This window comes from Arvicanthis niloticus, chromosome 8, assembly GCF_011762505.2.
Source record: "Arvicanthis niloticus isolate mArvNil1 chromosome 8, mArvNil1.pat.X, whole genome shotgun sequence".
Classification (NCBI taxonomy): domain Eukaryota; kingdom Metazoa; phylum Chordata; class Mammalia; order Rodentia; family Muridae; genus Arvicanthis; species Arvicanthis niloticus.
The window spans coordinates 49,600,205-49,624,696 of record NC_047665.1 but is presented as its reverse complement, the minus strand read 5'-3'; the positions used below and the strand labels follow the sequence as shown (position 1 = coordinate 49,624,696).

Below are 24,492 nucleotides of genomic sequence, written 5' to 3'. Positions count from 1 at the left end.
GTGTGGAAGGTTGAGATTTGATCCTGCCAACAGTGACAGACAAGGAGATTTTATTTGTTAGGTGAACTTGGCAACACAAGTCTCTAGGCAAAAGTGACTGATACACTGTCAGGATGGTGACTGTCTGTGCCTTAGGTCTAGGGCTTTGTTCACCCTGGAGCTAAATCAGAGACAGAAAATAATGGAATGGAGTCTTGCTCCTGGAGAGAAGTCTTGGCAAGAGCAAGGCTGACTGTCAAGGTCATTGCTAAAAGTTATTCCAGGCAAAACATTAAGCCTAGTGTTGAAAAGGTAAACTGAAAACAGAAAAGAAGCCTAGTCCTATGAGACAGCAGTAAGACTCAGGGTTAGGGATCCCAAGGAACTACCGAAGCCCATGAGGATTAGGACAAGCTAATGGAACTCAGATGAGATTGATCCTTCTGTAGTGTGACTGAGAAAGAATGAGTAGTTGGCTAGGTCCTGGAGTCACTTGCAGAGCACAAAGGAACAGCAGGGGCTCAGAGTCCTCCAGGCATCTCTTGACTTCTTCCTGTCTAACGTTATAGTATACTACCAGTTTTCATAATTTTGGTGGCTTCGGGGTAAGCTGGAAGATTTGTGGAGAAGATGATGGCTCAGCATTTATTGTAAGGTTGTTGCCATGGCCCATGGATGCCTCTTCCATGTCAGCATGGCAGACTGAAGCTGACATCTCTACAGAGAAGGGCTAAGAAGATGTCTGCCTGCCAGAGTGCTGTGGCCCCAGGAGAGTGGGGACAGGAAGCTTTAACAGGTGGAAAAATTTAAATTGCCAAACTGCAGGGAAGAGCCTGCCAGAAGCTGAAGTGTGTGCACAACTCCTGGACAACAGGCATGCAGTGGCTGAAGGTTGAGCTAGCAGTCACCCCATAATGTAGCTTCAAGTTCTCTCTCTCTCTCTCTCTCTCTCTCTCTCTCTCTCTCTCTCTCTCTCTCTCTCTCTCTCTCTCTCTCTGCACTGGTAGGGTGTGGGTTCTGACTGTATGCCACTGGATAGTGCCTCTGAGTTTGCTCAAAAGATACTTCTGGGGCTAGGAAAATAGCTGTTGGTAAAGTGCTTGCCTTGTCCTTGGAGTTGATTCTCCTGGACCATTTATTTATTTATTTATTTATTTATTTATTTATTTATTTATTTATTTAAAGCCAGGTATGATGGCACACACTGTGATCTCACTCCGTGCTGGAGAGATAATTGGATTTCTGGGCTTGCTGGGCATTCAGCATAAGCTAATTGGTGATCTGGTGAGTCCCAGGCCAATGAGAGACTCTGTGTCAACAAAACAAAATATAAACAACAAACAAACAAGGTAGAGAGTACCAGAGGAAAGAGGCTGATTTCTGGCTGCTGCAAACATTTGTAAATGATTTATTGATAGTAAAATACACATTCACACACTCATATATGAACATTGAAGTACAAAACAAAAGTATTCTTCTGCATGGCTTCTATCCTTGGGCCGTCTTGAGTTGTAGATGGGCACAGATGGCCATCAGGCAGAGATAAAAGCCTGGGAGGGCTTTCTGTCTCCATGCAGAATCGGTGTGGCTCCAGATGCCAATTCTGGTGAAGGTCTCCATCAACCAGGAATGCAGCAGTGTAAGGCACTCTGAAAGAAAGCAAGCTAAGTCCCTAAAAGGGACAGCTTTGGCCCTTCCAGGCTGTCTGTAAGGGCACAGAGGGAGTCACATTGGACACTGAATGATCTGGGATCAGGAGTCAGCTTTGTACTTGATCCAAGAGCCAGGCAGCTTCTTTAACACAGAGCAGAGTCTGTCAGACACTAGAATCTAACTTTCACCTTGACTGGCTTTGCCTTGTGTTAAATTCATTAGATGATCTTGTCGTGAAGCCAAGACTTTCATTTGAGTTTGAAAGTCCAACCTAAGAGGTAAGAACCAGAACAGGACTTCCACTAGACTCACAGAATATTCTACACACACACACACACACACACACACACACACACACACACACACACACTATGCCTGGTGTTGCATTTCATAAATACCACATCTTGGGAAATCATGCAGACACTGCTTTTAACAACTAAACAACCAGTCATATTTGTATATGCTGATTCATTTAAAATATAAAAATAGTAAAGGGGTTTGATTAATTCTTTTGTTGGAAGCATATATGCCTTTTAACATATTTCTCTGTAAGGAAGATATGTTTTCAATTCACAAGCATGCCGTGTGAAAGAAAATATTTCCCATTAGTCATTCTTCAAAACCATGCTGAGAATGTAACGGTATTAATCATAACATAGCACATAGAATGATATAAAATTAGGTTGCATACATGAAGGGGAATTGGGTCCCCATCTCTGTAGAACTCTTCATTCATCTCTGGTGTAAAGGGTCACCACGACTGCTCTGTATGTAAACGGCCCACACTGCAAACCAGACCCAGTCTTTTCACAGTTACAGTGATGATGTCCAGACCACTTAGGTGTAAGCAACTGAAACTGCCAAGGCTAACATCATTATCAGGCAAGAACACTATGTTGGCTCAAGAAACGTGATATTTTAGGTTTAAAAAAAATAAAGAAGGAAAAAAACTAAAAAAAAAAGTTAGCACTTCAGAAAGCTTAGAATCATAACCTTTAACTTCCTATTCAGTTTATTAACATGAATCCAAGAAATCTTAGCTATGTACATTGCCCTCCCCACACACAACTCACACTCAACAGGTTGCCTGCTATTAAAAATTAAAGTGCGATTAAAAGGAGCTTGTATTCTCATATATCCTAGTTTAAAATTACATTTTTCCTCTTTTCTGTAAAAGTTAAGCCATTTATTTGCATAAGGAAAATGGAAAAAGATACACTTTAAAGAGTGTGTTTATCCTTGCTTCGGCAATCTTCAGAAACAAGTATGTTTGAAGCAAGCTTTGTCTAGCCCTCTGTCAGGAAAAGGCAGTATAGTGAATCTTACCAGATCTTACATAAGTTTTAGAGCAGGTTTAAGACAAAACTACTCTTATCTTAATATCTAGTCTTTATCTAAATCCCATGCAATTCCACACAATCTGTTTCTCCAAATTATACCCTTGCCCAACAATAATTTTCTATGACCAAAGATTTATGCTCAAAGGTTTTTCAAAAGGTCTTGCCTTTTATCTCATTTTGTTATTAAACTATCCAGTCCAAAGTCCATTTAAATCACTATCTACTATTGTTTTTTTTTAAAGTCTTACATCACTCTTATTTTCATATTTAATTCAAACTCAAATCACCCCCTCCCAGCCTAGGGTAGAGTCCACGTCAGATCTGCAGCCGTTATTTTTAACTGAGTAATCCATGTTAAAGTTATGCTGTCCTAATGGAACTTCAGAAATGACATGCCTTCTGGCTTAACTGTAGGTAACTGCGTGTTAAGCTAGTTCAGACAAACCACACAAACCTGATCTAAAGACAGAGTTATCTAGTGGTAGATGTGGGATGCGCACTGCACTGCTGTGGCCTATGAGAACACACATGGAAGAGGTAAGCATGATCCCTGCACATGTATACTCCCCAACACCAGCTCCTGCAGGGAGCTGCCAGTGTCACAGCAATAGAAAGACCTCATTCCTTTTTAACATTCATCTGCTGTAACCCTGTGTCCATGTGTGCATTCCCCCACCCCACCCCCAGGTTCCCCTTTCTCTTTTTTTAAAAGGTATCTCTTCCTGTAAGATCTCTCCAGCAAATCCACTAGCATTGTTTTAAACACAGGAAACCTTGTTGAACCGTTCCTGCGGAATGAATGCTTTCCCAATATGAAACCTTCTGGACTCCATGATTATTAAGCATGCTTTAAGAATATGTTCTGTTTTCAAATAGTAATGCAAAAGGGGGTGGGGGTGAGGACAAAGTGGTGTGTGTGTGTGTTGGTGCGTTGGAGAATGGTACATTTTCTATCTTGTTGAATCTCAGAGGCCAAGAGAGAAAGGAAAGATCTGTTGAAAGCTCACAGTGAAGTGGTCAGTCTCCCTAACAGTGTAGTTTGCCACCCTTTCAAAACCCTGTCAAGAATATCTGTGGAGCCAGGTGGGTGGATGGCGGCATATATGCTTACAGACTTCGGACAGGTTTGAAACACTTATCCACAAATCAAGGTCTGCATTTTTGAAATACGTCCATATGGATTCCAGTCCCCAATGCTCGGTTTCCTCTCTTAGACCGCAAGGAGAGTCTCACACACTCACCAGCAGGCAAGGCAGCGTCGCAATTCCAATACTGGCAATGTGGAGCGGACAAGTGAATTCTACCCCCTTGGGTCGATCATCCCCCTGACCCCAGCAGTTTAAAACCCACCAAGAAGAAAGGAACAAGCTTCGCACCGATACGGAGGTTGTGCCAGGAGCGGGAGACTCTGGAGAAGAGAGCCCGCGTAGTTTAGCAGCGGTGGCTGAGCTAGAGTAGACTCGCGCCCCGGCTCTGTACCAGCTCCCAGGTCACCATGAGTAGAAAAGAAAATCGCCTCTTCGCTCCAGCAAATAGACCCCAACAGTCGCCCCTCGCTGCCAGGTTGGCAGGGATCTGACTTAGCTTTTCTAAAAAACACGGTATTAAAAGGCACACAGAGGACCCAGCACACTGGAGCACAGACACACAGCTCTAGAGCTCGCTTCTTTGCTTTTGGATCCTATTTATGAGAGAGAAAAAAAGAAGTCCGAGGGAGCTGGTTGAGGCGACTGGGGCGCTCTCTTGGCCACGGACCGACCGCCTGTCCCTGTCCTTTCTCAGGCACTTGGGTGCCACCTCCGCATTCTCCACCCTTGGTCCCTGTGCTCCAACTCCTCACCAGATTGATCTCGAGTTCCCGTTCTCCTAGATTGACAAAACCACCTCCCTTCGTCCCTCCTCAGTCCTTCCTTTAAACTCCACCAGCAAACAAATGGAAAACTTTTCCCCCTTATTTCACCACCAGATAAGGCAAGAAACCGGGTCAGGGTCGCCGCCAGCCGCTCTGCCCAGCGCGGTAGCGAGCAGCGTACGTCCTTACCTGGCAGCGGTGCTCCAGGTGGCTGTCCCACTCGAGTCCTCCGCGCCTCCCCGAATCTCCCGGACTGTCCGGTCCGCTCTACCGAACCTCGGTCTCTCGCAGCAGGGAGTTCTGAGACAGCGACTGTCCTCACGCTCGCTCGTGCCCCGGAGCCGCCCTTGTCTGCATCGCCCGGCTTCTGGGTGCGAGCGCAGCTGCGGGCTCCTCCCGGCGGGTCGCGAGCGCGGGGCTCCCGGCTGCAGCCGACTTGGCCCGCGGTTGCGCTCCCGGGTCCGAGCGCGCTCCGCCCGCGGGCAGCTGCGGCCGCGCGTCACATGCCGCCTCCGGGCGGCAGCCTTAGCACCTGCCCGGGCGACCGCACTGGGGCTCGGCTGGTCCGCCCCCGCGTCCTGCGCTCCCCTGCCCACCCCAGCCCTCTCTGATCTCGGTTTAATTTTTTTTTTTTTTTAATTTTTTACCCTCCTGCTTTCTCACTTCTCATTCCTTTTTCTCTCCCTCTCTTTCTATATCTTTTATTCTTTTCTCCAAAAGCAGGCAGAAGGCGCTCCAAGTGGGAGGAGATCTGTTCCTCCCCACGAACTCTTCCTCTGCCTGGTGGTGGCGATCGTGGCTACTGCTGCCCCCGTCCTCCTCCCCTTCTCCCTCCCTCCTATTCCTTCTCCTCCTTTCAGTGTAACGCACGAGCTGCCTGCTGGAGCCCTAAACCTGCTCCGCTTCTGAGCATGCCCAGTGGCCCTGCGGGCTCCTCGCTGCTCCCCTCGTGCTGGCTTGGTTGGGTTCTCCGCCAGGCAGGGGCGAGGGAAACCAGCCCAGGGAGATTCCAGGTAGTTTTTGGGTAGGATCCCTAGAGCCCGGGCACAGAACGCTGGCGAGTAGTGTCCACCCACCCAACGTGGCCTCACCTGCTCCCTATTTGAGCCCAGTGTTTCAAGGGTTGATGTTGACCAGTTTTGTGTTCCATATGAAGTCTGAAGCGGGTTTCCTTCAATTGCTTAGAAGTACCGGTATGAAGAATGCGATTTCTTGGGCTCAACTTATGGACCAGCGAATCTCAGCTCCAGAAAAAAATAAACGACCCGGCTGACAACCTTTGAGGGACCCTGTGGTGCATGTATGTATGATTTGAGATTTAAACAGCGCTTGTTTATGCAGAGCGAAGTAGCAGAGGACACCGCAGCTTTGCTCCCCAGAAGTTTACACTTTAGGAGAGATTAAGAGAAGGCACCGGTGAAAAGGACGCGTCTGCGTACATATGCGCATGTGCGCACACTTTTTTTTAAGTCAGGAAAATTAAACTGTAGTCTTGCTAGATAGTCTCTCTCTCTCTCTCTCTCTCTCTCTCTCTCTCTCTCTCTCTCTCTCTCTCTCTCTCTCTCTCTCTCTCTCTGTGTGTGTGTGTGTGTGTCTGTATCCCTCTCTCTGTCTCTCCTTTCCTTCCTCTTTCCATCCCTGTCCCTTCCCATCCCCCTCCTTCCTCCCTTCCTGCCTTCTCTTTGCTCCTCTTGCTTTCCCCTTCCCTGGTCTACCTTGAACTCCCATCTGATCTTTCTGCCCCCCCCCCCTTTCCAATGTGTGGTGAGATTTCTGGCAAGCCACCTAGTAGCCTAGGCAGTTTTTTAAATTCATATACAACTCCAGAGGAATGTGAAGCCGGGAGGGGAGGGATTACTTATATAGACTATGTCACCTACCTAAATAAGGACAAAGTTGGGAGTTATAACAAAGTACTAGATACTAAGGAAGCCGCCCCCACAGCATTATATGGCTTTTCCTAAACACAGATAAAAATGATGATATAACATTCTTATAAAAGCACATGCCTGTAATCCTAGGATTTGGCAGTCTGAGACAGGCTGGACCATGAATTCAAGTCTAGCTTGGGCTACACAGACAGCCTGTTTCCTCCCCCCTTCAAATAATAAGAACCGACCACTGCAACAGTGTCTTCGGAAGGAGGAGACAGGGGGAATGGAAGAAAGGAGGGCAGGCAGGAAGGCAGGAAGGCAAGGAAGGAAGGAAGGAAGGAAGGAAGAAAGGAAGAAAGAAAGAAAGAAAGAAAGAAAGAAAGAAAGAAAGAAAGAAAGAAAGGCAGAGGGAAGAAAGGAGATAAGACCAAAGCAGGAGGTCAGAGGAGAGAGAGAGAGAGAGAGAGAGAGAGAGAGAGAGAGAGAGAGAGAGAGAGAGAGAGAGATGGTGTGCCCAACAAAGCTTCCCATCTATAAAAGAAGGAACATTATTTTTGGTTCTATTTAGAGCAAGAAGGAAAACAGAAGAGATAGATTTGATGTGGAAATTTTGTCAAGGAATAGAGAGTGTTTAGTACAGCACTTCTTTTCACATCTGTCTTTCTTGGGTGGAACAGTCCTTGGGGAGACACAACTAAACCTTGCTCTTACAGGTAATTCAAGTCGAAAGAAAATTTCTAATGAGAAGGCCCATGTCTGCTCTCAGGTGAGTCGCATGCTGGGTGCTGAGGTGGGAAGCAGTAATCCTATAGCAGAATCTCGTTTCCATACCTCTCAGATGGTAGGATGATTATTGTCTTTACATATCCTTTCCAATTTTCAAGACAAACATTCAAAGTACATATTGAAATCACTTTCTTTAAGTACATCTGGAGCTGGAGACGCAGCTTCTGTGTGTGTCAGTAAAACAATCTTCTCTGCTCAGATACATGTATAAGTGACATGTGTGTTTTATCCTGAGTCTAAGAAATCTTCTTGTTGTCTCTATGAACATGATAAATGAAAATTTAATGTTTGTGCTGAACAAACCACAGACTAACAGTTCAGATAGGATTGCCCTGAGTTTCTTGTTAAGCAGATTATATTTGATTCAAGTAAGGAATTTGTTTCTGAGTTTGTTGACTTTTGGCCCAGAAGACCCACTGTTCAATGGCATTTCAGAGGAATGTGTAAAGCATATTTACTGGATTTGAAAACGAGCTGGAGTAAGGTCAATGTTGATTTGTAACAGGTCAAAAGCAAGACACCCATGAATATCTACCCTTAGATACTGATCTGAAACAAGGCAGATAAAATGGGGATGGAATACAATTTGATATTCTGTATACATTGAATACATCCTAGACATTTATTGTCTAAAAACCTATACAGTAAAATTGTAAGATTCATTCAGTTACTAAGGGGAACCCTCTGGTTATAAATAATAAAAGTGGCTAATCACATACTTTCCTTTCTGCTGTAAGATAGCTACAAACAGTCTAAAATAATGTTTAGACATAAAACATGGCCAACAGAAGGTTGAAATTTGGGGTGATGGGGTGACATTAAATGAGCATGTTCCTATCATTTTTTTCTTTATAAAACATGTTTTTTTTTAAATAGAAGAAACACTGAGAACTGAAAGTCCAGCAGGATCAGGCAGGTTCTCTGGGCAGAAACAAGTGACAAGAGAGCTGATAGCTGGCAAGGAGGCTATCACCTAGAGAACTGTGCCCTCTTGACATACACCAAGTCCTGTGTTTCTGGGAGTGGCTGGAGTGTAGAGTCTGACAGGCTCTTTAGAACATGCATTTCAAGGGGGTATTTGAATGTGGATCCATCCAGAATGAAAAGCCTTTGGCGAACACCTTAGGCATCTGCTTGAAAATTTCTAGCTAAAAGCAACTCCTTAGATGTGTGGATGTTGGTTATAAAGAACACATATGAAATAGATATGAATAAAGATGTGGGGAGTGACAGAAGTCAGCTATCATCCTTGCAGCCATCTTGAGCCATATACCCTGACAAGAGATTTGATTACAATAGCCTGCAACAGTTGAGCACACTCTGATGACATCTTGTTTTAGATACCCAGGATCTTCCCTTGGGTGTGTGAGACTTAAAGTTGTGATTTAGAGCCAAGACTTAAGGGCATGACTTAGAGATCAGATTTAGAGATAAGACCTAAGGGCGTGACTTAAGGGCGTGACTTAAGGGTGTGACTTAGAGGTGTGGCTTAGAAGTGAGACATATAAAAGATGAGAGGCAGACAGAAGAGTACAGTACAACTTGGAGTTAGTTATTAGGCATTAGGTATTAGGCACTTGGCACTTGGAGGAAGAACTTGGAATTAGACATTAGCCACTTGGCACTTGGAAGAAGAAACTTGGAACTTGGAGGCACTAGGGACTAGGAACTCAAGACTTGGGACTTGGACTGGGAAGAGAGACTGAAGAATAAACAGGATTGAATCACACTCTGTCTGGTCTCCATTCTTCACGTCCATCCTCACTCTCTCTCTTGCTAAACCCCGACCTGGACTAGGGGGTCTTTGGAAGGTTACCGTGGACATCAATAATTCCACTGGCTAGAACACAGCTCTGAAAGTTCATTAGAAGAAGAAACTACAAGCTAGAAATCTCTACAACTGCAGCCTGCAGCACCAGACTTAGGGCTGGAGAGATTGCTCAGTGGTTAGAAACACTTTCTTCTCTCCCAGAAGCCCCAACATTGGCTTCCATCACCTACATTGTTCAACTCTCTCTACTGCTTGTAACTCCAGCTCTAGGGGACCTGATGCCCCCTCCTGGTCTTCATAGGCACCCACACACATGTGTACACACACATGTGTTCACAAAACATACACATGAATGAAAATAAGTCTTAGCAAAAATTTTACCAGACATGTGAAACATCACTAATGACACAAAGTTAGTAAAAAAAAAAATGGATGAAAAAGAATTATTTACATTTCTAGAACAGGTAAACAAGTCCATTTAAAGAAATAAAAAAAAAAAAGATGAAGTTTCATTGAACTGATACTTTGGTACCGTAGCAGGTAAGACTAATAGTTTCAAATGAATTTCAACCCACAATATCCAGAGAGCATACAGTGTTCAGATTGAGAGGACCAGATGTAATATTTAATGAAGTAATGGCCAGGAACTTTGCATATCTGATGGAAGATACCAACCAAAAAAATTCAAGATCAGTGGACCTTAATGAAAGAAAACCACTGCTGAGTCCTTGAGAACTTAGTAGCTGAAAACCAAAGTTGAGAAACATTTTAAAGGCAGCCAGAAGTAAAAGAAACATCATATTTAAAAGAACATGAAAGGACAATGACCTCAACAGAAAAGTCCTAGGAGGCAGAAAATGACTGATGTATTTAAGTCCTGAATCAAAGGGACATACAAAAACTACCAAACTAGAATCCAATACCCACTGGAGGTAATCTAAAATTTTGTGTCAGCTGACAGCTACCAATGCCAGCTACCAATATTTCTCAAAGACATAGAAAATAATTGAGTTTGAACCACAGAAGTATAAACCAGAGGGCATGGTTCCAGAGGGCCTAAATACAAGAATATTAAAAAGGATTTTTTGGGTCTCAGAATATGGATCAGTTGTTAAAGTGCTTGTGGTCAAAGTGTGAAGTTCAATTCCCAGTGTGCATTGCATTTAAAAGTGACTTACACCTACAATCTCAGTGATAGTGATGAAGAGGCAGAAAAGCAGACTCTGAGAGTTTCCTGGCCAGCAGTCTAGCTGAATTGGTGAGCTTATGGTCCAGCAAAAGACTTCATCTCAAAAAATATGTAGAATCATAGAGGAAGACAATTGAGAAGGAATCCCAGGATCCCACACACACACAGACACTCATATGCCTATGCACTGCAAACACATGCACAGTCATACACACATTTTAAGACATACGTGTGGAGCTCCTGGAATATAACTCGAATACAGAGCAACAGTATCACATTGTGGAAAAGCGTAAAGATAAGACCCTCGCATGTGAGATATTTTCAGACATGCAGAACTTAGCGTTGGTTTGTTGTTTTTGTTTACATTACCAGTGGGAAAATAATAAGAAAAGGTACACTAAAATTCAAGAGAGAAATGATGATAGAATTTTAAACTATGCTTGACCAAAGAAGGCAAGAATGAGGGAATCCATGCACAAAGAAGAAATGAAAGCAGGCCAGGGAACCCAGGCCAGGAATCCCAGCAGCTTTGCAAACCTCGGTAGAATTATTGTAGATTCAAGATCAACATGAGCTACAGAGTGAGTTCTAAAAATGTAAAAGCCAGAAAGCTTGCCCAGTATGTGTGAGGTCTTGAGTTAATCCCCCTCCAAAAATTAAATGGAGCAAAGGGGAAACAGTAATTACAAGTTAACTTAAACCCCAGCTGCATTATTAATCACATTAAACATAAATGGCTGTTGAAAGGACAAATGGAGACGTGATGGGCTGGGGATGTAGCTTATTTGGTAGAGAGCTTTTCTAGAATGAACAGTCCTGGGTTCCATTCCCAATACTCCACAAATTGGGTATGGTGGTGCATTTAGGAAGTAAGGCAGGAGGAACAGAAATTCAAGATTATCCTTGGCCACAAATAAAGTAATGATAGTCTGGGCTACATGAGACCTGAGAGGCAGGGAATGGAAGAAGGGAGGGAAGGAGGGAGGGAGAGAGAGAGAGAGAGAGAGAGAGAGAGAGAGAGAGAGAGAGAGAGAGAGAGAGAGAGAAATATGAATATGGATGAGAATGATTGGCCTTACCAGTTTATCATTTAAATGGAACCTAGTCTCAGTATAAACTTGTTGAATTATAAATAAATGGCTGTGTGAAAGTCCTATCCTGCAATGCTGAATATTTCAAGGCATTGGTTCTCACACTGGTCTTGAGTTCACGGGTTTCTCATTAAGTCTTACCTAGTGAGTTGATGATCATATGCAGTGTACTCTGCTGCGAATGCCTACTGAAGTGAAGTCAGTGTTGCACTGAATTAGAGTTATAAATGGTTGTGGACCATCACGTAGGCGATGGTATCAAACCCAGGTCCTCTGTAAAAGTAGCCAGTGCTCTTAACCACAGAGCCCCTAGCTGGGAACTTTAAATATCTATCTTCAACAGAATGCTCTTTTTTTTTTTCCCTAAGTGAGATAACCCAGTAAGTTTTAATATGAGAAGCAAATTCAGAATAATGGTAATATATTTATCTTCTACAAACTTTTCCTTATTCACTTATTTTCCTTTCTTTGTAAAATTTTTTTTTTTACTTAGAAATATTAGCCACAGTACCTGTTCTAAGTCCAGGGAGGGACTTTATTTATTTATTTATACCTCATAGTATCCCTAGAGCCCCCAAATAGTACCTGTTCTTTAGAAAACTCCAAGGGTTACTTTAAAATTAATAGACACAGGGGCTGGAGTGAGGGCTCAGCACGTTTTTGCTATGAGTACCCGAGGGCCTTGATTTAGATACTCAATAGCCATGTAAAATAACATTTGCTGTAGCACATACCCTTCATCCCAGTGATACTGGAAGATGGAGACAGCAATTCCAAGGACCTGCATGGTGAGCCAGTGTCAGCTAAGAAGTGAATTCCAGAGTGAGTAAGAGACTTGCTTCAAAAAGTAAGGTGGAGGAGAATAGTAACATAGGACTGCTGACATTGTCCTCTGGCCAGACACACACACACACACACACACACACACACACACACACACACACACACACACGCACAGACATACACACACACACATACACACACACAAGTACACATATATTAATTTTAAAGTAACCCTTGGATTTTTCTAAAGAACAGGTACTATTTGGGGGCTCCAGGGATACTATGAGGTATAAATAAATACACAAATAAACACATAAACAGTGCCCCTTGCATTTGAAGATGCAGAGGTCCTGAATCATTCAAGTTTGAAAAAAAAATCACCATTCTTTCTTCTGTCCTTCTTAGCTTGCTTGGTTCCTTCCTTCCTTCCTTCCTTCCTTCCTTCCTTCCTTCCTTCCTTCCTTCCTTCCTTCTTTCCTTCACATGTGTCACATCAAGTATTTTATTTTAATCTCTGACATCAGTAATTCACCTTGTCAAGGAGAAAATCAGACCTCTGAAACCATAGCCATTTTGTTAAATGTGACAGACTTGAAGACCTGAGTAGCCCGCAGTAGGTGGTTTTACAGTCAGTTTTCAACCATTTTAAAAATCATACACTGGGTCTTTCTCCTTAGAAATAAAAGTATTCTAGCAACACGGACAGCCATTCTTAAGGAACCAAATAAATGTTACGCATCTGTTTTATTCTTGTTATAAATCAATTATTACAATAACATTTTTAAAAGCACATGTGTCATTTACCTTGTATTATTTGTGGTATAATTTTAACTCAAGAATCTTTCACTTGCTATATCAGAAGATTAAGAATGTATATGCTCTGGAACATGGGAGGCCAGGCATATGAAACAGACACAGCAATAGCTAAAGGAGGAAGTCGGCGATGTGGAAATTGGGGGCTAGGGAGATGGCTTGTTTGTTAAAATTCCAGTTGTTCTTGCAAGAGAACCTGAGTTTAGACCACCCAGAACCCACGTTAAAAGGAATGAGGGGCAGGAGAGTTGGTACAGCTGTTAAGAGTGTTCAATATGTTTCCAGAGGACCTGAGTTCAGTTCCAAGCATTCCTGTGGGGTGTCTAGAAACCAATAATAGAACTTCAGCTCCAGGGATCCAGTGACATTGTCTGGCTTCTGCAAGCAACCATACACATGTGGTGCACACACACACGCGCGCACACACACACACATGCATGCACACCCCCCCACACTAAGTGAATGAATGAATTAATGAATGAATAAACAAACAAAAAAATAAATTAAAAAAAATTAAATCTATGGCAGGGCTAGGGTAGTGGAGGCAGGCAAATTCCTGGGACTTGCTGACCAGTCAGCCTAGCCAAATTGGCAAGTTACAGCTTCAGGGAAAAACGCTGTTTCAAAGAACAAGGTGGAGAAAAAAAATTATGAAATGTACAGTAAAATGACTAGACTTTGAAAGTCTAATTGTAAGCAAGGTTAACCAAACTTGAAAGGAAGGAAGGAAGGAAGGAAGGAAGGAAGGAAGGAAGGAAGGAAGGGAGAGAGGAAAGAAGGGAAGAAGGAAAGAAGGAAAGAAGGAGGGAGATGAGAATAAGCCAAAAATGTATGTTCTCCCTCAGATACAGTTCTTAGCCTATAGATTGAGTGTAATAAAAAAAAAGTGTCAAATTTTGAAGAATAGAAAGCTAGTTGTTTTTCTAGTGTTGACTCTATGTAATTGTCTTATTTTCTCCTGGTGGATAAGTGCATTAAAACACAACTGATACTGATAGTATAAAACTGAAGTGAAGCTCCACGGTTTCAGAATGGACATTGTAAGTTAATAGAAGTTCACTGAAAAGCATAGAGTTTGGGACTGGGCCAGTATTAGTTTTATTTGCTGCCTTAATCTAACTATGTGCTATTTTTATTTGTGAGTTCAAAATAAAATAGTTTTTATTTAAAGAAAATAAGGTGGAAAGCATCTGATGAATGCCCGCCAAGAATGACCTCCATTCTTCACGCATGCGCACAATGACCTGCAGCCTCACTCTGTGTGTGTGTGTGTGTGTGTGTGTGTGTGTGTGTGTGTGTGCACACGCAAATACATTCTCTGTCTCTCTCTGTCTCCCTGTCTCTGTCTCTGTCTCTCTCTCTCTCTCTCTCACACACACACACACACTCGAGGGCACACACATACACAGGACAGAGAAAGAGGGGGATGGATTTTGTATGTCGTAGTTAACATACCCTATAATTAATTAACCAACCATACGTTGTCTTATGCATATACATCACTTCCCTATTGAATTACTAGTGGTTATCATTAAAAGTTAATTATATGTCATTAAATATATCAACTAATGCCCTTACTGCTTTGCATCTTGTGGATCATGCTAAAATGGCATTTTCAGCTGTAAAGTGGAAGTGTCCCCAGAGGAAAGCTGTTCATCCTGCCAAGTCACCGAGGTGTGAGTCTCTCTTCTCTTAGAGTTTGGTCCCTAAATCAAGGTTACATTGAAAGCAGTCCATATCTATTTTAATTTAATTTAACATGATGCTCTCTCTCTCTCTCTCTCTCTCTCTCTCTCTCTCTCTCTCTCTCTCTCTCTCTCCTCCTCCTCCTCCTCCTCTTCCTCCTGCTCCTCCTGCTCCTCCTGCTCCTCCTGCTCCTCCTGCTCCTCCTGCTCCTCCTCTCTCCTCCCCTCCCCCTCTCAGACAGGCTTTCTGTATTTCACCCTGGCTTCAAACTTGCTTCATAGCCAAAGGTGACCTCCTGATAATCCTGCTTCCACCTCCCAAGTGCTGATATCACAGGTATGTGGTGCCACCAAGCCAGGGTCACTTTTTAAGATATCTGTAATGTTTATTTGTCAACAGTAGGCAATGATACAGGTAATAACAGTGACTAATATTGTCACATTCACTTTTTATTTTAATTTATGTTTATGAGTGTTGAACCTGAAGGCATGTCTGTGCACCATATGCATGCCTGATAGCTACAGGGGCCAGAGGAGGGTTTCAGATCTCACTGAGCTAGAGTTGCAGATAGTGATAAACCCACCATGCAGGTGCTGAGAATAGATAGGATCAATGTCTTCTGCAAGAACAACCACTGTTCTTAACATCTGATGCATCTCTTCAGATCCTAGAGTTATAATTAAAAATGATACATTCAACAAGTTCAAAAGCAGTTTAAATTGAGGATTATATTTATATAGAAAGACTGAAAACAGTTGTGACAATACTTGTTGGGTACCTTGGTCATGGCTGCCTTCTGCTTTATGCAAATCAGGGTTTTTTTTGCCATAACTCTAGTTTGCTATCTAGTCCTGTATGTGTGCTTCTAGAATATTATTGTATCATTATATAATGATATATTATTATGATACATTAATATGTATTTATCATTATTATATAATGATCATTAATGATATATAATTATATAATGATATTATTATATTATTATATAATGTATATTATATACATATATTTTATGTGTGTGTAATATTTAGTTGGGACTTGCAAAAGAAAAAAAAACCCAGTTTTTGGAACCTGCTTATCCTAAAGAGTTAGGTCAGACTTTGAAACTGCACAGCTATGTATGGTCATGCTCACCGTACAGATTAATCTATTTTATAAATAGGCTGATGGGGTAGGGATGCATGTGCAGTTAACTACAGAAAGAATAAATAAAATTACCATGGTTGAGACTGTGTCCTATGTATAAGGGGACAGCATTTCAAGATGCATGATCCATTAATCCCAACAACAAAAAGAAAGTGTAGAAGGAGTTTAATGTGTGTGTGTGTATACTTTCAGCTATGCACATACAAAAATGTGTGCCAGTAGGCTGACTTATCAGAAGCCCCAGGAATCCCCCATATCATTTTTTTCAGCACTGGGATTACAGGCCATTGTCACCATAACTGACCTTTTTGTATGGGTTCTGAGGATTAGGCTCCAGCCTTCATGCTTGTGTGGCAGGCACTTTACCTACAGATCTACTCCCCTGAATGCAATTGCTGGCATATGTGTGTGTGTGTGTGTGTGTGTGTGTGTGTGTGTGTGTGTGTGTCTTTATTGCATACAGAACCTATTCTGAACAATCAAAAACATACTTCTTTGCCAACAGGTCTGTCAGTGGGATCTGAAGCATCGCTGATCTACACATAACCTAAGAAGACCATTCAAGGAAAAGAAGGGACTCTACACTTTCCTCTCACTAATTCCCTTTCTATTGATGTTTTGTTTTTATATGTATTTTTTTTCCTGCATGCACAGATATCATAGCAGGAACTCTAACGGCCCGTGTAGATCAAGAGGAGGACATGACAGAAACTGCAACTTAATTATGTAGAAGCACAAAGGAGACCAACATGCCCCTGTGGTAACTATAGGTTTCTAAAATTTGTGATGGAACATATATTCCTCTGTCTTATTTTGCAGTTAACATGGCTATTTTTTGAGATAGTCTTTGCCTATGTAATCCAGGCGAGTGTTGAAGTTGAGATCCATTTGCCTCAGCCTCTGGAGAGTTACAGGTGTGTGTCATCATACCTAGTCTTTGTGAGTATGTGTGCACGCTTAAGTGTGTGGGGAGGATGTGAGGGGATAATGGAGGCAAACACCAACATCAATCTCTGCTCATCTCAGTAATCATAGTGAATAAATTAGAATGAAAATCAATGTACAAAAAGGAGATGTGTATTTAAATACTCTTAGAGATTTCAGTGGCACTAGCAACTTCACTATCCAAATAACATTAGCTTGATTTCCCTTCATATTTGTGTCTTCTGCAAAGCAATGTAACAAATGTCCTTTCAGTAAGCCTGGATGGCCACATATATTTTGTCTTCTTTTAGTGCGTGCCAAAACGCTACTTCCTTCAAGCTGAAGATAAAGCAGAGTACACAAGCACACGAAATCAATTCCTTATCTGAACTCCCTGCGCTTAGTTAAGGCACACTGCTTCAGGATTTGTAAGAACTGTTGGCCTGAAAAGTCACCCACACCATTCTTACACAGCAACTGAGTTCTCTTTCACTTCCTGTAAGCTTTGTGTAAGAGAAACTTAGCCCTAAAGACACCAGGTTGAGTCCTTGCTCTCTCTCTCTCTCTCTCTCTCTCTCTCTCTCCTCCCTCCCACTCTGTCTCCTCTTCCCCCTCTCTCCTTCCTTTTCATTCCATCCTTCCTTTCCTTCTCACCCCACCCTTATACTTTCCAAACCCATTCTAAAATTTTGAATAGTGACAGATCTCTTTTTTTTCTGTTCCATTGTGCTCTAAACTCCTGGTCCACTCTCTTTCCAGTGATCAAGACATATGTCTTCCCCTGGAGATTTCTTCCTCATGTCATACAATGGCATATTCCCCCCCACCCCCCACCCCCCCACATTTCATGACGGGGAGTGACTAGAGTCAATGGAGAATAAAACTAACTCGATGCATTGATTTCTTGGTATGAAACTGACCAAACTGGAGCAGCTGAATTTTCAAAATTTCTTCTACTGAAAAGTCATTTTTGTTCAGATTTCTCCTTCAATGGCCTATAAATGTTACAGAGGAATGAAACTGGAGGAGGCATCTGAACACATTCACTCACTAGGCAAATGTTTGGTGGATGTATGCTGTTTCAGGCTTTATCCTTAGACACACTCTGCCAAACAGATCAATCCAAAACTTCTGCTTAGGAATGGGGGAGGGGTGTGAGTAGGGGAGGGGAAGGAGATTGTCTGTGGCTCCCAGATCAGGAACTTTAGCATCTGTAGTTATACACTGGATTTCAAATACCCTCTCTCCTCATTCATAACTGGTTATATTGGTCAAGTAACTTCAAGATACTTGATCCAAAGGAATGTTTGTGGAAAAAAAATGATGTAAAGTTATTATCACAGAACCCCTAGATGCATTGAATACCAAGAACAGAAGTAATCTAAATCTTTCCGGTTTACATAAAATGATTATTGTACAGATTAATCATTAGGAGAGTGAGTCAGGCAAAACTGGGATGTTTAAGGAGTACTGAAAATGGCTTTAAGGCCCAATGTGTATAATGGGAGCTGTTTGAGGTGATGAGCCATAAATGAGAACTTCTAGGGTATGTTGACTCTGTCTTATAATCTTATCAGACATAAGATGGTACTGAGGAAGATAGAAAGAAGACCAGGAAAGGCAGGTGGGATCATGGGAGGATCATGGGTTGAGAGCATTGCAACGTAAAGGGCTGTATACATCAAGCTAAAGCCTCCTCTTCACTTCTAGATCAGAGTGCTTGCAACAGAAAGTCAATAACCAATGGTAGCTAACAAGGTAGATAATGCCGAGCTTCTGAACTTGCTGTGTTCTGATTGTCAGGAGCAGGCTTCACAGCTCCTTTTGTAGCTCATAGAGGGCCACAGAGAGGGAGCTCAGGGTTTCAGACTAAGAGTGAAATAGGCAGCCATTGTATAAAGTAGGAACGGAGAGGGATTGGCTGCCTGCTAGGGGTGGTTTTAGTCATAAAAGCAAGACATGATGGGGAATTGACACCACTTACAACCTAGGCAACTCTTGTGTTACAGGAGGCAATGAGACTGGCAGTTAGTGATGGACAATTGAGCTAAGGATATGCTTTTCCTCATCTGACTTTCTCCTGCTTGCTGTCTACCATGGTCAATACTTAGTGATGGGGGAGGGGGAGGGACATGATACCTGGTGGACAGCAAGGACAAACTTTGATGAACAAATAATTGGGCATTGTGTACAAAAATGTGCACAAAGCTGGTGGTGGCATACATTTGTAACTTGAGCACCTGAGAGGATCCCATGTGCCAGCCCGCCTACATAATGACAACCAAGTGTTGGACTTACAGGAGAATGCTGCTACCAGGCACTAAAGGACAGCGTTTTTGTTTGTGGAATAATGCACCAAATGTTTGGGAACAGAACTCTTTGTGTTAGTGGGTCCTGTAACTGTCATACAGATGGGTTCTGAGTAAGCATGTGATAACCAAGTTCAGGAAAGTCAAGGACTTTCTGAAATATCCTTTTGATCCATGAAAGGCATATGGAATATTAGGTAAGTGTTTCAACCAAGGTATTGCATCAGCAGAATTCCAGAAAATATCCTGGTTCAGAAACAGAAGAGAAGATATGCTCAGAGGAGAGCAGAGAGTTTCCACAGAGATACGGTGAGAACTGGAAGGTTGTAGGGTCACAGGGGTCACCAAGCATAGATACTGAAGGACGAGGGATGGTAGAGACACCAGGCACACCGAGAAATCTGGTAGGAAAGCAATAAACAACATTGGCTTTTGTGTCTTTGGTGATTTAATTATTAATGAGGACCTTACTGAGGTCTCTTTGAAGGGCAGGGATTAGAAACTAGACAGTAGAATTAAGCAGAAAAACACACTTTCAAACATTCAATAGATTTATCAAGGTTTAATTGGCATGCAATAAATTCAACATATTTGAAGAACATGATCTGAAAAATCTTAACAAGTATATAATATATATGCAATATGTCCATATATTTGCAAAGATAATGTCCACATTCACTCTCACCATTACCATCATTAAGACAATGAACCTTTTCATATTTTTAGATACTCCTTGCAGCCTGTTGGAGCTGCTTGCTTCTCCTTCTCTGAAATTTCACACAACTCGTGGGCTCCTTCCTGTCACTATAGACGACTGTGCATTTTTAAAATTTTAATTCTTTTCTTACTTATTCACTTTACATCCTGATCACTGCCCCCATCCCAGTCACCTCCTCCCAGAACCCTTCCATCATTCCCCCTCTCCTCTTGAGTGGGTGGGGTTCCCCTGGGTATCCCCCTACCCTAATACAGGCCTCCTCTCCCCCTGAGGCCAGACAAGGCAGCCTAGCTAGTAGAACATGTTCCACGGACAGGCAATAACTTTTGGGATAGCCCCTGTCCGAGTTGTTCAGGACCCACATGAAGGTCAAGCTGCACATCTGCTATGTATGAGCCAGTAGGCCTACGTCCAGCCGGTATATGTTATGCAGTATACTTCTGATCCATGGTCTTTAATTCAGTACAGTATTTTGGGATTTATCCATAAATATCCATTTATCTTTAAAAATGCTATTAAGGGTTAGCAAGATGTCTTAGCAGATAAAGGTACTTGCTGCCAAGTCTGATACCAAGAACTTACATAGTATGAGTGAACCAACTTCTTCAAGTTACTCCTGATCCCCACATGCATATATACATGCACATGGAAACACACACAATAAACAAATATAATATTTACACAGCACTTCAGAAACAGAAGCAGAGGCAGGCAAATCTCTGTGGATATTGCCCACCACAATATCATAAACTTACTTGTAACACTATTAAGTGTATTTCAGTAACTGTAAGGTATGTTCTTGAGCTAAGTGTGAACATTGTAGATTGACAAATGATATTTCAATATTAAAAGTCTGAATGCTCCTATTAGGAATTGCTATGGATTCCCATTTTCATCCAATGCTTTTGAACTAAGTAGCCTGTTACTTTAAATGTAAAGCTCCTCAGAACTAACATTATGCTATGCAAGCATGCACACAATTTGTATAGGAAGTTCTGATGGTGTGTGAAAGCATCTATAATGGCTAAGCAATACTTCTAGCAAGCAGGGGACAGATATTCACCGATGGTATAGAGGATGGGGTTTTAAGAGTGTCTACCCAGGGAGCCATCTGGGGGAGAATTAATAAGGGAGACAAGAGATGCTGAAAGATAATAAGAGAAAATGTTTATAGATTGTTTGAGCTCTTAGCTAAGTTTTAATACCATATGATCTGGGGGCAGTTATTTGAAGCTACCCTCAGTTTCCAGAGGGTGAAAGATGAAATGGTGGATTGCAATATAAGATGTTCTGTTCTAGATGGTAGAAACTGAAGACTGATGGGGAGTCAGGGCAACTGATGGGAGGGGAGACTGGATGTTCAGGTCAGCAGCAGACTGAGCAGACAAGAGGGAAAGGCACTGGAGAAGATGAGTGAGCATGTGACTTTGATACCAGGATGCTTGACTTACTAAACTTCATCTTTCAGTTCAAACCCTGCCCAGGAGTTACCTGATAGACTCGTCTTCTTATCAATGCTTTAATTACCATTAAAATACCAAGTATTGGTATACCACTTGGTATAATCCCAATTATGGCACTGGTGCCACCTGGCACATTTTGTACAATATAATAGTGACTCAAAGGTGACAAAGGTGATGTGTCCCTGACCTGATGCCATTGCCAGCATTGTAATTTAATTTTTAGGGGCTGGAAAAATGGCCCAGCACTTAACAATACTTTCTACTTTTTCAGAGACTTGTTTTTGGAAACCACATCAAATGGCTAGCCCATACTAACCTGTAACTTCAGTTTTCTTGGGTCTGAAACATTTCTGGCCTCTGTGAGCACCTGAACATGCTCATGTGCTCATGTGTGCATGCATCCATGTGTGTGTGTGTGTGTGTGTGTGTGTGTATCGAGAACAAGGCCATTAAAAAATAACTTTAAAATTTCTGAACTCTCTATCTTTACTATAGTCTATCACATCGATATTTTCTACTTAGGTAGTTCATACTTTCATTAAATTGCATTTTGGGGTCCTGTTGCCCACAGGCTCTAAAACTGCCCTATACTTGCTAACACTGCTTCTCTGGGCACCTTTCTTCTGCTTCATGACTTTGTAAAATGTGCTTCCTATTTTAACAAGGGGCTATTTGAAAGACAGTTCTAACATCCTATGTGGTGGCAGCAGCTGGCCATTCTGCCTTGATTTCCTTCTGAGTTGTTTGGAGTCTGTGTTGTTAGCCTTTGCTTGAGTGTGCAATTGTTTCTCTCTCTCTCTCTCTCTCTCTCTCTCTCTCTCTCTCTCTCTCTCTCTCTCTACCAGATTACTTAACTTTCCTCAGTACTATTAGAGCCCCAGGATGTGAAATATGTTTAACAGCTCCATTAACCTACATCTCTTGTGCCTATGAGCAGTAGGGCTTCTAGCCAGATATTTTAAACTACTCAACCACTCTACTCATTCATTAATGGACCCATAAAACACAGGTTCCCACAAAGTACCTTCTCGCTCTTATGGAAACCACAGTGGATGTTTATGTAGATGTTCTCATTCTGTGAGATTCAAGTCTTGAATCTCATTTGTCTTTCTTTTCAGGCACAAAACTGATTGAATTTATGGAAAGTGTAATGAGAATCAGTTAAACCCAGGAAGGTAATAATTTCTGAAATGCGAAACTCAAAGAGAGTGGCTAACAAGAGAGAGGGGGGTCTATTCTCTTCTAATGCTACAAAATCATGGTGTAGTGTTGGTGTAGCAAATCAGTCAGTACAGACAATGTGGAGCAGCGACAACATTCTAACAATTTGCTATGGTGAGGGCAGTAATGGTTTGGAAAGAGAGATAAAGACACTGGATGGTGAGCTTTTGAAGTGAAAGCAAGTAAGAGACATAGAGAGAGTAGGAGCAGTATTTTCTGTTCCCAGTCACTTTGAACCTTACGTATTGAGGCAGCTCTCAATCCAGAGGCAAGACACAATTCCTGAGTTTGTCTGGAGGTGCAGGCTACAGGGCTAGACACCAAGAGTCACCAGATCTAGAGACTCATACCACACTGTTTTCTTATTTCCAGGTGTCCTTGGGATCAGCTTTTGATCACTGTATTTCTGTAGAAACAATATCTGAAATCACATTTGAATTAGATGTGGTACCAACAGTCAAAGAAAAGTATTTCATAATTACCAGGGAGGGCTGCCTTTTGAGACTTGGTTTGAAGCATTGAGACTAGAAAACTGTTTCTATTTCAGTTGCAAATAGAAGAAAAGTGCAAAAATTCAACATGACATTCAAATGATGTTTTCTTCTTTAAACACTGATGGGATAGACCATTGCACAATTTTGTGTGTTTTGCTAAAATGAATATAAGTTTGAAAAATTCATATGAATTTTAAATTGTGTGTATTTATGTGTGTGGTGGGGGGATTTGTACCCATGTATGTAGGTGCCCATAGATGCCAGAAGCGGGCACCAGATCTCCTGGAGTTGGATTTATAGACAGTTGCAAGCCACCTGATATGGCTGCTGAGAACCAAACTTGGGTTATCTGTAAGAGCAGCCTGTACTCTTAACCTCAAACAACTTGTAAGTTGAAAAAGAAATCCAAGGGAAATGTTTCAGATTGTGCTTATAACCACCAAGACACATAGCCATCCATACTGGTTCATCTACACACTCAATTTGTGCTCCTGTATTTTAAGAGGCATTTAGTGGATACCTTTGAGCTTTGTCTTATAAGAGAACATGTTGTAAATTATCCATAAAAGGTCTGACACTAAGCTAGAGTTATCAAATTGTTAATAAATCTAGTTCTTATTACTTGAAAGGCAAATTATAAGAAAAATGAGAGAACAAGCCGTTTTATCACAACTAAGCAGCATTTGTAACTGCACCCCCATAATGGCCTCTAATAAAACCTGTTTAATCACCTCTGAGAACAGGAATTTCCTTTGGGCAATTTTTACTCAGAACAAAGGAACTATTTTACTTTCTCCTTTTAATACCTTCTGTCAGCCTGTCCTCCCATCTTGTAGAATTGGCAGCCAGTGACTTAGGTGATTTGGAAAGGGGAGCAAAGCCATCCCTACCTTGGAGCTTGGCCCAGGTTACTGTTGAGTGGTCAGAGTTGTCTCCAATTTCTCTCTAAACTTCATCCTGAGAAAAATTCAGAGTCCGGAGGTTAGGGTGAGAAGATCATGTATATTTGTGGGTGTTTTCTAAAGGGGAGTGGAAGAAAAGAGGAAAGTGTAGGGCTAGCTGGGACTTTTCCAGCTTGGCTTCCATAGTCCATTTCCTGGTAGCATGGTTTACTTAGTTACCCTCTGCTGAAGGAGAAAGAAGCTGTTGTTGACCTAAATTAAATCAGATGTAGACCTAAAGCTGTGAGCTTACTCAAGCCTTGAGAACCACCAAGTAAAGGGCCAAACACAGAATCACACACATTAGCAATCCAGGACTCTTACTTGGAGACAACAGAGAATTCCAAGGGTCTTTAAGTCTAGCCGGCCACTACAGCTTGAACAAGACATCCTAACTCAAAAAACAGTGGGAAGTAGAGACCAATTGTCCAGGTTGCTGCTGACTCCAGATGTGCC

General features: G+C 42.1%; 1 protein-coding gene and 1 long non-coding RNA gene across 7 annotated transcripts in view; one reads left to right on the top strand and one right to left on the bottom strand.

Annotated features, from left to right (window-relative positions):
* Chrm3 (cholinergic receptor muscarinic 3) overlaps nucleotides 1-5,394 on the bottom strand; it is a 429,236-nt gene extending 423,842 nt beyond the window's left edge. For all 4 annotated transcript variants that reach the window (XM_076939365.1, XM_034511123.2, XM_076939366.1 and 1 more), the window contains exon 1: nucleotides 5,014-5,394. The gene's annotated coding sequence lies outside the window, so the exon portion shown is untranslated. The remainder of the gene's footprint in view (nucleotides 1-5,013) is intronic.
* A 216-nt stretch (nucleotides 5,395-5,610) lies between these two features.
* Nucleotides 5,611-23,280, top strand: LOC143443345 (uncharacterized). Of its 3 annotated transcripts, none has more exons than XR_013112245.1 (6): nucleotides 5,611-5,837; nucleotides 6,010-6,124; nucleotides 7,412-7,464; nucleotides 15,055-15,153; nucleotides 16,472-16,880; nucleotides 22,499-23,280. It is a non-coding gene; the product is annotated as an uncharacterized LOC143443345 (long non-coding RNA). The 3 variants fall into 3 exon arrangements; XR_013112246.1 differs by having other exon boundaries at nucleotides 5,615-6,124; nucleotides 22,499-22,555; nucleotides 22,974-23,280; XR_013112244.1 differs by having other exon boundaries at nucleotides 5,625-6,124.
* Nucleotides 23,281-24,492: the final 1,212 nt, after the last annotated feature.